The sequence below is a fragment of the Symphalangus syndactylus genome, chromosome 17 (assembly GCF_028878055.3).
Source record: "Symphalangus syndactylus isolate Jambi chromosome 17, NHGRI_mSymSyn1-v2.1_pri, whole genome shotgun sequence".
Classification (NCBI taxonomy): Eukaryota; Metazoa; Chordata; class Mammalia; order Primates; family Hylobatidae; genus Symphalangus; species Symphalangus syndactylus.
This window is the reverse complement of record NC_072439.2, coordinates 42731376-42743688: the sequence shown is the minus strand read 5'-3', so window position 1 is coordinate 42743688 and position 12313 is coordinate 42731376. Positions and strand designations below refer to the sequence as shown.

At 37.4% G+C, this 12313-nt stretch overlaps 1 non-coding gene across 1 annotated transcript; it reads right to left on the bottom strand.

The window, feature by feature from the left end:
• Positions 1-10777: 10777 nt before the first annotated feature.
• On the bottom strand, positions 10778-10884 carry LOC129467189 (U6 spliceosomal RNA). Its single transcript, XR_008652313.1, has one exon. It is a non-coding gene; the product is annotated as a U6 spliceosomal RNA (small nuclear RNA).
• Between the last annotated feature and the right edge of the window lie 1429 nt (positions 10885-12313).

The window sequence follows — 12313 nt, the reverse complement described above, 5'->3', positions numbered from 1 at the left end:
AGAAGCTTTGGAGGCCAGAAGGCAGTATGCGGATATATTAAAAGTGCTAGAATATAACTGTCAATCTAGAATCCTGTATCCAGCAAAACTGTTTTTCCAAAGTGAGGGAGAAGGTAAGACATTCCCAGATAAATGAAAACTGAGAGATTTTTTTACCACTAGATCTGCCCTGCAAGAAATGATTAAGCGAGTTATGCAGGGTGAAATGAAAGGACACTAGAAAGTAAGTTGAAGATGTATGAAGAAATAAAGATCTCAATAAATAAAGCTCAATACGTGTGCAATTATAAAAGCTAGTATTATTGTAATAATAGTTTCTAACTCCACTCTTTATATGTGATTTAAGAAACTAATGTTTAAAAATGATCCTAAAAGATGTTATTGTAACTCTGATTTGTAATTCTACATCATTTTGTTTTCCACATAATTTAAGAAACTAATACATTTAGAAAATTAGTTTTTATTTTGGAGCGCAGAAGGTATAAAGATGTAATTTTGTGACATCAACAACTGAAAGAGGTGGGACTGGAGCTGTAAAGGAGTGGGGTTTTCATACATTATTAAAATTAAGCTGGTATACATTCAAATTCGAGTGTTATAACTTTAAGAAGTTAAATGTAATCCCCATGGTAACCACAAAGAAAATAGCTATAAAATATACATAAAAGGAAATGAGAAAGGAATGTAAACATTTTACTACAAAAAAAATCAACTAAACACAAAAGAAGACAGTAATGCAGGAAATGAGGTACAAAAAAAGCTATAAGCCATATAAAAAGCAAATAGCAAAATGACAGAAGTCTCTCCTTATCCATAATTACTTTAAGTGTAAATGGATGAAACTCTCTCTCTTAGTCCATTCCTGCTGCTATAACAACATGTCACATACTGGTGACATTTTTAGTTTATAAATAATAGAAATTTATTTTTCAATATTCTAGAGGCTGGGAAGTCCCAGATCAAGGCACCAGAAGATTCAGTGCCTGGTGAGGAGTTGCACCTTCTTGCTCCATCCTCTTATGGCAGAAGGGGCAAAAGGAATGAACTCTCTTCCTCAAGCCCTTTTATAAAGGTACTAATTCCATCCATGAGGGTGGAGCCCTCATGACCTAATCACACCCTAAAGGATCTGCCTCTTAATATGATTGCACTGAGGACTAAGTTTCAACATGAATCTTGGAGGGATACAAATATCCAAACCATAGCACTGTTCAATTAAAAGACAGAAATGAGAAGAATAGATAAAAATACATGATACAATTATATGCTTTCTGTATGAGACTCACTTTAGATGAAAAGATACAAATAGCTGAGAGTGAAAGATAAAAAAAAGATATTCCATGCAAATAGTAACCAAAAAATTAGTCCCAGCACTCTGAGAGGCTGAGGCAGACAGATTGCTTGAGCTGAGGAGTTTGAGACCAGCCTAGGCAACATGGTGAAACCCTGTCTCTACCAAAAAACAAAACAAAACAAAACAAAACAAATATTTGCCAGGCATGGTGGCATGTGCCTGTAGTCCCAGTTACTCGGGAGGCTGAGATGAGAGGATAGCTTGATCCTGGAGGCAGAGGTTGCAGTGAGCTGAGATTGTACAACCACACTACAGTCTGGGTGACAGAGCCACACACTGTCTCAAAAATATTTTTTTACAAGAGGCAAAGGAAGACATTATGTCTTAATAACAGGCTCTATATATCAAGAAGGTACAACAATTATAAACATTTATGTACTTCATGATAGATCAGTCAAAAGTATAAAGCAAAAACTGAATAAATTGAAGGGAGAAATAGACAGCTCTACAATAATAGTTGGAGATTTCAATACCCCACTCTCAATGATGGATAGAACAACGAGACAGAAGATCCTTATGGAAATAGATAATTTAAACAACATGATAAATCAACTAGATTTAACAAACATATGTAGGACACTCTACCCAACAGCAACAGCATACACATTCTTCTCAAGTGCACATGGGACATTTTCCAGGATAAACCACACATTAGGCCACAAATTAAATCTTGGATATCATAAAAGTTATCTGCTCTGACCATAATGGGATGAAGTTAGAAATCAATAATAGAAGTAAAAGTGGAAAATTCATAAATTTATGAAAATTAATCAACACACCCTTAGATAATAAATGGATCAAAGAAGAAATTAGAAGATAAATTAGAAAATACTTAAAGATGAATGAAAATGAAATCACAATATACCAAAACTTACAGGATGCAGTGAAAGCAGTGCTGATGGGAAAATTTATAGCTGTAAATACTTACATTATAAAAACAAGACAGACATCAAATTAACAACCTACCTTTATAACTGAAGGAACTAGAAAAAAAGAACAAACTACCCAAAGCTAGCAGAAGGAAGGAAATAATGGAAATTAAAGCAGAGATTAAAAAAATAGGAAAAGCAGTAGAGAAGATTAATAAGCCTAAAAGTTGGTTCTTTGAAAAGATCAGCAAAATTGACAAACCTTTAGCTTTATGGAATGGTTGCTTTAGCTGGATGGAATACTAAAACAAAAGAGAAGACTCAAATTACTAAAATCAGAGATGAAAGTGGACACATTACTACCTATTCTACAGAAATAAAAAGGATTATAAGAGGGCACTATGTACAAATGTATGCCAACAAGTTGGATAACCTAGATGAAATGGACAAATTGTTAGAAATACAAAACCTATGAAGATGAAATTGTGAAGAAATAGAAAATAGAAGTAGAACTATAAATTTAAGGGGATTGAATCAGTAATCAAATAGTTGCCAACAAAGAAAAGCCCTGGAGCTGACGGCTTCACTAGTGAATTCTACAAAACGTTTAAAGAATATCAATCCTTCTTAAACTTTTCCAAAAAATTGAAGAGGAGGGAGACTTTCCAGCTCATTCTATGAGGCCAGCATTACCCTGATACCAAAGCCAGCCAAAAACTCTACAAAACAAAACTACAAACCAATATTTCTTATGAGCATTATGTAAAAATCCTCAACAAAATAGTAGCAAAGTGAATTCAGCAACATATTAAAAGGATTATATACCATGACCAAATGGGATTAATTTGTAGAATGCAAGGATAGTTCAATAGACAAACATTGATCAATACAGTACACCATATTAACAGACTAGAGGTGAAAAAAGCCTTGAATATCTTAACTGATGCAGAAAATTCATTTGACAAAATTCAAGATCCATTTAAGATAAAAGCACTCAGCAAACTAGAAGTAGAAGGAAACTACTTCAATATGATAAAAACCATATATGAAAGACTCATAGCAAACATCATCTTCTATGGTGACAGACTGAAAGCTTTTCTTCTACAATCAGGAAGAAGTATGCCCACTTTTATGACTTCTAGAATAGTACTGGAAGTTCTATTTAGAGCAAATAGGCAAGAAAAAGAAACAAAAAAAATCCAACTAGGGAAGGAAAAAGTACAATTATCTCTGTTTGCAGGTGATATGATCTTATATGTAGAAAATTCTAAAGAGTTCGCCAAAAGAAATATTAGAGATAATAATGAATTTGGAAAAGTAGCAAGATATAAAGTCAACATATAAAAATCAGTTGCATTTCTATAGAGTAACAGTGAATAATCTGAAATGAAAATTATGAAAACAGCTCAACTTACAATAGCATCAAAAAACAAGATACTTAGTAATTAACCAAGGAGGGAAAGGCTTGTATAATGCAAATGATAAAACACTGCTGAACAAATTTAAAGAAAACATAAATAAATGGAAAAACACTCTCACATTCACAGATTGGAAGATTTAATTATGTTAAGATTTCAATACTATTCAAAGCAATCTATCTACAGATTTAATGCAACTCCTATCAAAATAAAAATAATTTTTTTTTTTGGAGAAATAGAAAAACCTATCTTAAAGTTTATGTGGAATCCCAAGGGACCAAGAATAGCAAAACTGATCTTAGAAAAAAAGAACAAAGCTGAGGCAATCACACTTTCTGATTTCAAAACTTACTATAAAGCTACAGTGATCAAAACAGTCTGGTACTGATATAAAGACAAACATATAGACCATGAAACAGAACAGAAAGTCCAGAAATAAACCCTTGTGTATATGATCATATGATTTTTGACAGGGGTGCTTGCATCATTCAATGGGAAAAGGATAGTCTTTCAACAAATGGTGCTGGGAAAACTGGATATCCACATGCAAAAGAATGAACTTGGCCCCTAACACCATATAAAAAGAGCAATTAAAAATGGATCAAACACCTAAATATAAGACCTAAAATTATAAAACTCTTAGAAAAAATATAGGACAAAACTTCATGACATTGAATTTAGCAATATTTTTTTGAATATGACACCAAAGGCACAGGCAACAACAACAAAATAGACAAATTGAATTTCATGAAAATTAAAAAATTTTGTGCTTTGAAAGTCACTATCAACAGACTAGAAAGGCAACCCACAGATTAGGAGAAAATATTTTTAAATTATATTTCTTTTTTTTTTTTTTTAGACAGAGTTTCACTCTTGTTGCCTAGGCTAGAGTGCAATGGCATGATCTCGGCTCACTGCAACCCCTGCCTCTTGGGTTCAAGCAATTCTCCTGCCTCAGCCTCCCGAGTAGCTGTGATTACAGGCATGCGCCACTACGCCTGGCTAATTTTTTCTATTTTTAGGAGAGATGGGGTTTCTCCATGTTGGTCAGGCTGGTCTCGAACTCTGACCTCAGGTGATCCACCCGCCTCGGCCTCCCAAAGTGCTGGGATTACAGGCGTGAGCCACTGCATCCAGCCTCAAATTATATTTCTGATAGGGGATTGATATGGTTTAGCTATGTCCCCACCCATATATCATCTTGAATTGTAACTTTCTCAGTTCCCATGTGTCGTGGGAGGGACTCGGGGGAGATGATTGAATTATGGGGGTGGATCTTTCCTTGCTGTTTTCATGATAGTGAATGGGTCTCAAGAGATCCAATGGTTTTAGAAATGGGAGTTGCCCTGCACAAGCTCTCTTTTTGCCTGCTGCCACCCACGTTAAGATGTGACTTGCACCTCCTCCTCGTTTTCTGCCATGGTTGTAAGGCCTCCTCAGCCATGTGGAGCTGTTAAGTCCAATAAACCTCCTTCTTTTGTAAATTGCCCAGTCTTGGGTATGTCTTTATTAGCAGCATGAAAACGGACTAATACAAGGATTAACCACCAAAATATATATAGAACTCCTAAAACTCAACAACAATGACAAAAGCAACCTGATTCAAACATGAACAAAGTACTTAAATAGACATTTTTCTGAAGAAGGTTAAAAAAATGGCCAATAAGCCCATTAAAAGATACTCAACTTTTTTAATAACTCAAAAAATACTCAAGATACTCGCTAATCATTAAGGAAATGCAAATCAAAACTACAATGAGATACCACCTCACTCGTTGGGTTGGTTACTATCAATAAACAGAAAAAATAAGTGTTGGTGAGGATGTGGAGAAATTAGAATCCTTCTGTACTATTGGTGTGAATATAAAATGGTACAACCATTGTGGAAAACAGTATGGAGGTTCCTCAAAAAAGTAAAAATAGAATTATTGTGTGATCCAGCAATTCCATTACTGGGTATATACCCAAAGGAATTGAAATCAATATGCCAATCGATGAGGTATCTGCACTCCCAAGTTTATTGCAATATCATTCACAATAATGAAGACACAAAAATAACCTAAGTGTTCATCAATGGATGAATGGATTTCAAAAATGTGGCATTAGTACACAATGGAACACTATTTAGCCTCAAGAAAATAGGAAGCTCTGTCATTTGTGACAACATGGATTAACCTAGAGGACATTATGTTGAGTGAAATAAGATAGGCACAGAGACCAAATATTGTATGTTCTTCTTATATATGGAATCTGAAAAAGTCAAACTTGTAGGAGTAGAGAATAGAATGGTAGGTACCAGAGGCTGGGAGAGTGGGGGCAGGAGATGGAAAGGGAAAGGAGAGGACATGGGTCAATGACTACCAAGTTACAGTTAGGAGGAATAAGATCTGATGCTCTACTGCACAGCAAGGTGACTATACTTCATAATAATGTCTATTTGAAAATGTATGTCTAAAAGAGAGCATTGTAAATGTTCTCACAAAGAAATAATAAATACTTGAGGTGATGAATGTGATAATTACCCAGATTTGATCATTGTATACATGTATCAAAATGTATGTGTGTATATATATATATATCTCACATGTATACATGTATCAAAACATCACATTTTACTCCATGAATATATACAATTATTATTTCTCAATTGAAAATAAAACTTGAAAAATGAGCTCCTTAAAGAAGTGATTCATTCCAGGGCTGGTGCAAGGAAAATATAAGATGAGGCTGGAACATCTTGTGGCACCAGAAAATAAGGAAATGCTCATACCCAAAAAGAGGAGTGTGGGATGGAGGGGTGCTTGTTGGAAGAACACAGGAACCAACCTAAGGGAACCTGTAACGGCCAAAGCTGAAAGAATTTTAGCAACAAAATAAATAATAACAGTGTTAAACCTTAATCCATACAATTAAGTAAATAAAATTTAAAAAATAGTCATGAGTTGTCATTATTTCTAATGAACTGAATAAAAGAATCAAAAGAGCAAATCTCTTTCGTCTCCTCACTTTGACTCACCATCTTCTGCCTTTATGTTTTCTTCATCTATGTATCTCCATGGAGCCTGGCCTCACATTATTCACATAGTAGGTGCTCAATAATTATTTATTACTGAACAAGAAGGGGATTTCTAAACTTGGACTTGCAGAGGAAATAGTGAGGAAGCTTATCTGCTTAAAAATCTCACTTCAGGCATTTTTCACATGTCCTTTTAAATTTTCTGGCTGGAGGCTTTTCCTTTTTCAACCAGAAGGAGTGGGCTCTTTACACAAATTCTGGAGGTCAAGAAGATTTTCGATAGATTTTACCTGGGGTAAGTCTAGTAAGGGTAAGCCATGGAATATCAGTGAACTGTCAGTGGATGATCAATATTAGGGACTGCTTCATTTTAAGGGGTTGAAGTTTTCTCTGAAGCTACTGTTAGAAACCAGGCTTGCTAAATGCTGTACTGTCTCACTTAAAAATCTCACCGTTGATTGAAAAATGAAGCGTGATGAATTGGTTTACATTCCTTTGCCCTTCCATGGAGTATCTCATTGCAGTATCTTCCACCCTTCACCAGGCCTGTTAACAGGGCTGTGGGTGATCAGAGCCACTTTATCTCTGCAAACCACATGGGCCATGATATAGAAACTCTTAAAATAGTGCCTTCCGAAGTCGCTGCTTTCCTAGGGCTATTTTTTCATCTTTCCCTCATCAGATAGGGGTGAATACTCCAGGAATACTTCTATGGGGAGACTTCTATGGACACCGTTCAAATACCCACCCTCAGCTGGACTCCTTTCAGAAAGGCACATGTGAAGCCAACATCTGCAGATCTCTGATATGTGAAATTCAACATTTTGAAATGAGACAAGAAGAAGATCCTTCAGGGCTTCCTTGTTGGTGAAGGCCATTAGCTATTGATTGGCCAGAGTACTTTAGTTTTCTAGTTTCAGGTGGTATGAGTTTTATAAATGTGACTTTGAAAAAATTTTTACACAACTGCAAGTGAAAATACATTTTCCTTTATAAAATAGCCCAAAGCTTTCAAACAGTGATAAATCATCTGAGAGCCTTAGCATGTTTGAAAAGCAACATTTATTGGCTAACACCGTCATTTCTTCTCCCACCCAGATTTCCTCTCAAAGAAAATTTATAAGCATGTCTCTCTGACTGAAATATCTCCCATAACAAAACTGGATTGAAAATGTAGTCAATTCATTGTTTTTGCCTTCATAATAACTACATTGAATTGACCAGATAGTTGATCTCATTGACTGTGAAGAAATCTTTTAAGGTGGCTGGGAAGAAAAAAATCAAAAACAATTAGGCTGGAAACCCCCAGAGTCAGTGATGGCATAAAAACATGACGTGTTCTTTACAGACCAACTTTCTGTCTTTATTGATGTATCTAATTTGTAAAATTATTATTTTTTCCCTGAGAAGGGTAATTGCTTTAAAAATGACAACAAAATGTATTATTTCTCTGAAAGTTTTTGTATTATTTTGCATCCAGATTCTGGATCACAAAACAATAGTAACTTTCTGACTTTCCTTCAAAATTAAAAAAATGTATTTACTCTTGATTGGGAAAAAGTGCAAAAGCAATTCCTAATTACTCCTGATTCTAGCCTAAGCATGGGGTAAATCAATTTAGGGTATTTAAAATCACTGAGTTGCACTCTGCTGAAGCCTTCAGATATTTTTCTAACTATTTATCTTTTGCACATGTAGAGATTGAATCTCTGCTCCTGGCACTAGGAATATTTCTGGAGATTCAGGAATCAAAGGATAGATCCCTTAGACATTACTTTTCCAGGGAAATGAGGGGAAAAATTTTTATTACTGAATAAATGAAGAAAAGGTTTTAATATCGTAGTTCTTAAGCTAGGTTTGATAGAGTTTGACTTCCGTCTTGTTGTTCAGCTACTGACTGCTTTTAGGCCCATTTCTTTCTCTTCTCTTCTCGCCCCACATTTGGACAAGCCAGTAAGAAAGTTCATGAGCTCCTTCCCTTGGCACCAGTAGGAAGTTAAACTATGCAAGCCCTCCCTTGTGAGAGGCAACCTTCATGCTGGTCCCATTCTCCAACAATAATAAAAATCAAAGCTACTCATCCTTCCCTCCAGCCAAGCCATTTCAGAGAAGCTTGAGTGCTTGCCCTGCTCTCCCCAGAAAACCACATTATGAGAATAGTCAATCGTTTTCATACCCTCTTGGAGTGTGTGTTATATCACTAGTCTCAACATCTGAGCCAATTTTGGGTGGAGGATTGATCCTGCTGTCTAAGGGCAACCACAAAATTATTGGTGCTATGAGTAGGTAGTCTAGGCCACACCATCTGGACCACTACCACCTGGGGGTCTTCTCCTGCTTTTGGCTTGCTAATTGGCTCTGCGCCTACTGGAGAGTTTGCACTTTTAGCTGTTGCTTGCTGGCTGGCATGAGCTTTGAGCTGTGTAACATTATGCTACATTTGCCAATTCCAACCAAGCCCCTGTCATGGATTTCACTGACCTAAGTTGGAAGTTTTGATAATCGTCATTTAGGGACAGGCATATGAAGTGAGCACCTTCCTTAAGGTGGCTCTGGGCCATGCCTTGTGGCTCAGATCTCTGCATGAGTCTTGGATTGAATTATGTGCCTGGATTTCAGCATAAGCAGTGACCAACACTAGATTTGGGAATGACTCTTTGCCTGTGATCATTGGTTGCATGTCTCAAGCAGGCATTGGCCCTTGTTTTACAGACTGCTCAGGAGAATGACTACACCTTCTCTAATCTGTGGGCTCAACAGGTGATCACTGATGTGAGGAAGAGTCGTCACTAGGTGGAGTGCTGGGGTCCACTCTCCAAAAAGCTGGTGGTTTATGAGGACTTTACAAAATGCTGGTTCCGCTGTTGCTACCTATGTCTCTGTCATTTAAAAAGGTCATAATCCTCAGGGTTTTAAGGGAATGCATGCTTGGCACAGACTCTTATGAAAAGTAGCTCCAAATGCTTCACTCTGTGCCTTCGAGAGGCCTGAAGACACCACTGCCCTATTGAACAATTCTGAAATTGTAAAATGGACTGACAAAGACTGGGTTTAATCAAGTGCTGCAACTTGTCAACATGACAAGGAGTTAATTCAAACCCAACTTAAGGTTAGGGTCCCTAAACCCAGGAAAGCAATAATTGCCATGAGGAAGGCTCATAACTCTGATGACACTAATTTGAGACTCTCTGGAGGAAGACATTTGTAAATGTGAGTAGGGTAGGAAGGACCCTCCCTCTCTTGCAAAGTATATCCAGTAACCAGTCGAATAAAACAGAACAAAAACTTTGATAGAAGGGAAGGAAACAAAAACTAAAATAGACAAAAAGGATGCCAATTGGTTTTTGTACTTCTACAGTATGGTTTAAATTAACCTTAACAGCTGCTGACATGTGCCAATTGACAAAAACTTTCATGGCCTTAATTAACATCAGGGATCAAATTACAGTCATACCTGGAAATTGCATTAAACAAGGCACCCTGTATACTTGCAGGGGTGGTACAGACTTCAAAGAGAAGGCATAAAGTAAAGGCAAACGGGTATGCCTCACCTTAACAACTGGAACTATTATTTTGCTTCATTTGTCTATTATCTTAAAATATCCCATAGTGAGCATTTGGGCATGAATGATTTGATGCATTGAGTAACAAACTGAAATAAAAAAAAGTCTTTGGCACTAACAATTAACAAAATGGAACCCTACATATCTAACCTTGTTGTCTCCTCTCTCAGTTAAAATAGTTAATATGACCCATGTGTTCAAACAAGAACTACAGGAATTAAGACCCATCATACAAGACCTACTGAAGGAAGGAGCCATCGTTCCTACTTTCTTCTTCTTTAATAGTCCAACTTGGCCAGTGCTCAAATCTGATGAAAATGAATGTTACCCAATAGTAGGTAACATTGGGTAAAATGAATGTTACTCATAGTGTTAACCATAGCCTTAATGCTATGATATAATGATTAAGACTTCCAGACCTAATATTATTAAAATTACTGACTCCAATCAGCAACTGAAAAATATTTCGCTATTATAGATTTGGCTGATATGGTTCTATTTAGTGCCTATTTGAACAGCCTCTTCACCACAGATTGTCTTCACTTTTTTTTTTTTTTTTAAATATGGAACGCTTCACGAATTTGGGTGTCATCCTTGCACAGGGGCCATGCTAATATTCTCTGTATCGTTCCAATTTTAGTATATGTGCTGCCGAAGCGAGCACTGTCTTCACTTTTGAAGGAACACAATATGCCCTTACCTGGTTATTCATAGGGCATATCAACAGACCTGCACTGTGCACAATCATCAATATGCCCTTACCTGGTTACTCATAGGGCATATCAACAGACCTCCACTGTGCACAATCATCGTTGGCAAGAGTTCAACCATATCCAACTTTCTCCAGGAATGCAGGTATGACATCATACTGATGACATTCTCCTCCAAGGAGAATCATTTAGCACACTCATACCGGACCTATAAATACAAAGGAGCTCTCATAAAAAGGGGTGGGCCATTGATTCACACAGTGTACAAAATTTGGACAGCTCAGTAAAATTCCAACTAATTATTGGTCACCCCTGACATGCTCCATGTTCTATCCCTAACACTGTTAAGAAGCAACTCTTGGTCGGGTGCGGTGGCTCACGCCTGTAATCCCAGCACTTTGGTAGGCTGAGGTGGGCAGATCACAAGGTCAGGAGATCGAGACTATCCTGGCTAACACGGTGAAACCCCGTCTCTACTAAAAATACAAAAAAATTAGCTGGGCGTGGTGGTGGGTGCCTGTAGTCCCAGCTACTCGGGAGGCTGAGGCAGGAGAATGGTGTGAACCCAGGAGGTGGAGCTTGCAGTGAGCTGAGATTGTGCCACTGCACTCCAGCCTGGGTGACAGAGCAAGACTCCGTCTCAAAAAAAAAAAAAAGAAGCAACTCTTGCTGTGTATGGTGCTGTGTGTCTGTTGTCTCAGCTACTTGGAAGGCTGAAGCAGGAGGGTCACTTGAGGCCAGGATTGGAGGCTGCAGTGCTTTATGATGGCACACCTGTGAATAGTCACCACACTCCAGCCTGGGCACATAGTGAGATCCCATCTTTAGAAACAATATTGAATTAATTAAAATTAAACAAAGAGGAAATTCTTGTCCCTCCCAGCATTTTCAATGTGAAAACAGGCCCAACATTTTTTAGGTCTTTGGGGGTTTTAGAGGCAGTATGTTTCTCATTTACAAGTTCTGCTTAAGCCCTTTTATACTGCTACTTATAAATCAGCCCATTTTGATTGGGATCTCCTACAACAAAAGGCTCTAAAATCTATCCAAATTGCAGTACATACACTAGTGCCCCCCAGAGATTCCTTCCCTGTAGATATTTTGGTAAGCTTCTTTCAAGGCTCCTGGAGATTCTGGGCAACCATGAAGGCCATAAGTTGTTCATGGGTGCAAGAAACTGCCCTTTCAGCCTGCATAACACACTGCTGGAATGACAGCTCTTGGCCACATACTAGGTGCTTCTGGAAATGGAGGCTCCCATGGTTCCTGGGACTCTCTGCAGCTAGCTGCCCATTATGTCTTGGATCATGGAAGCTATCATGGCCACAAAGCCCTTCTTATTGAAATAAAAATGAGATGTACAGAGTAGAGTAAATTCTGGGC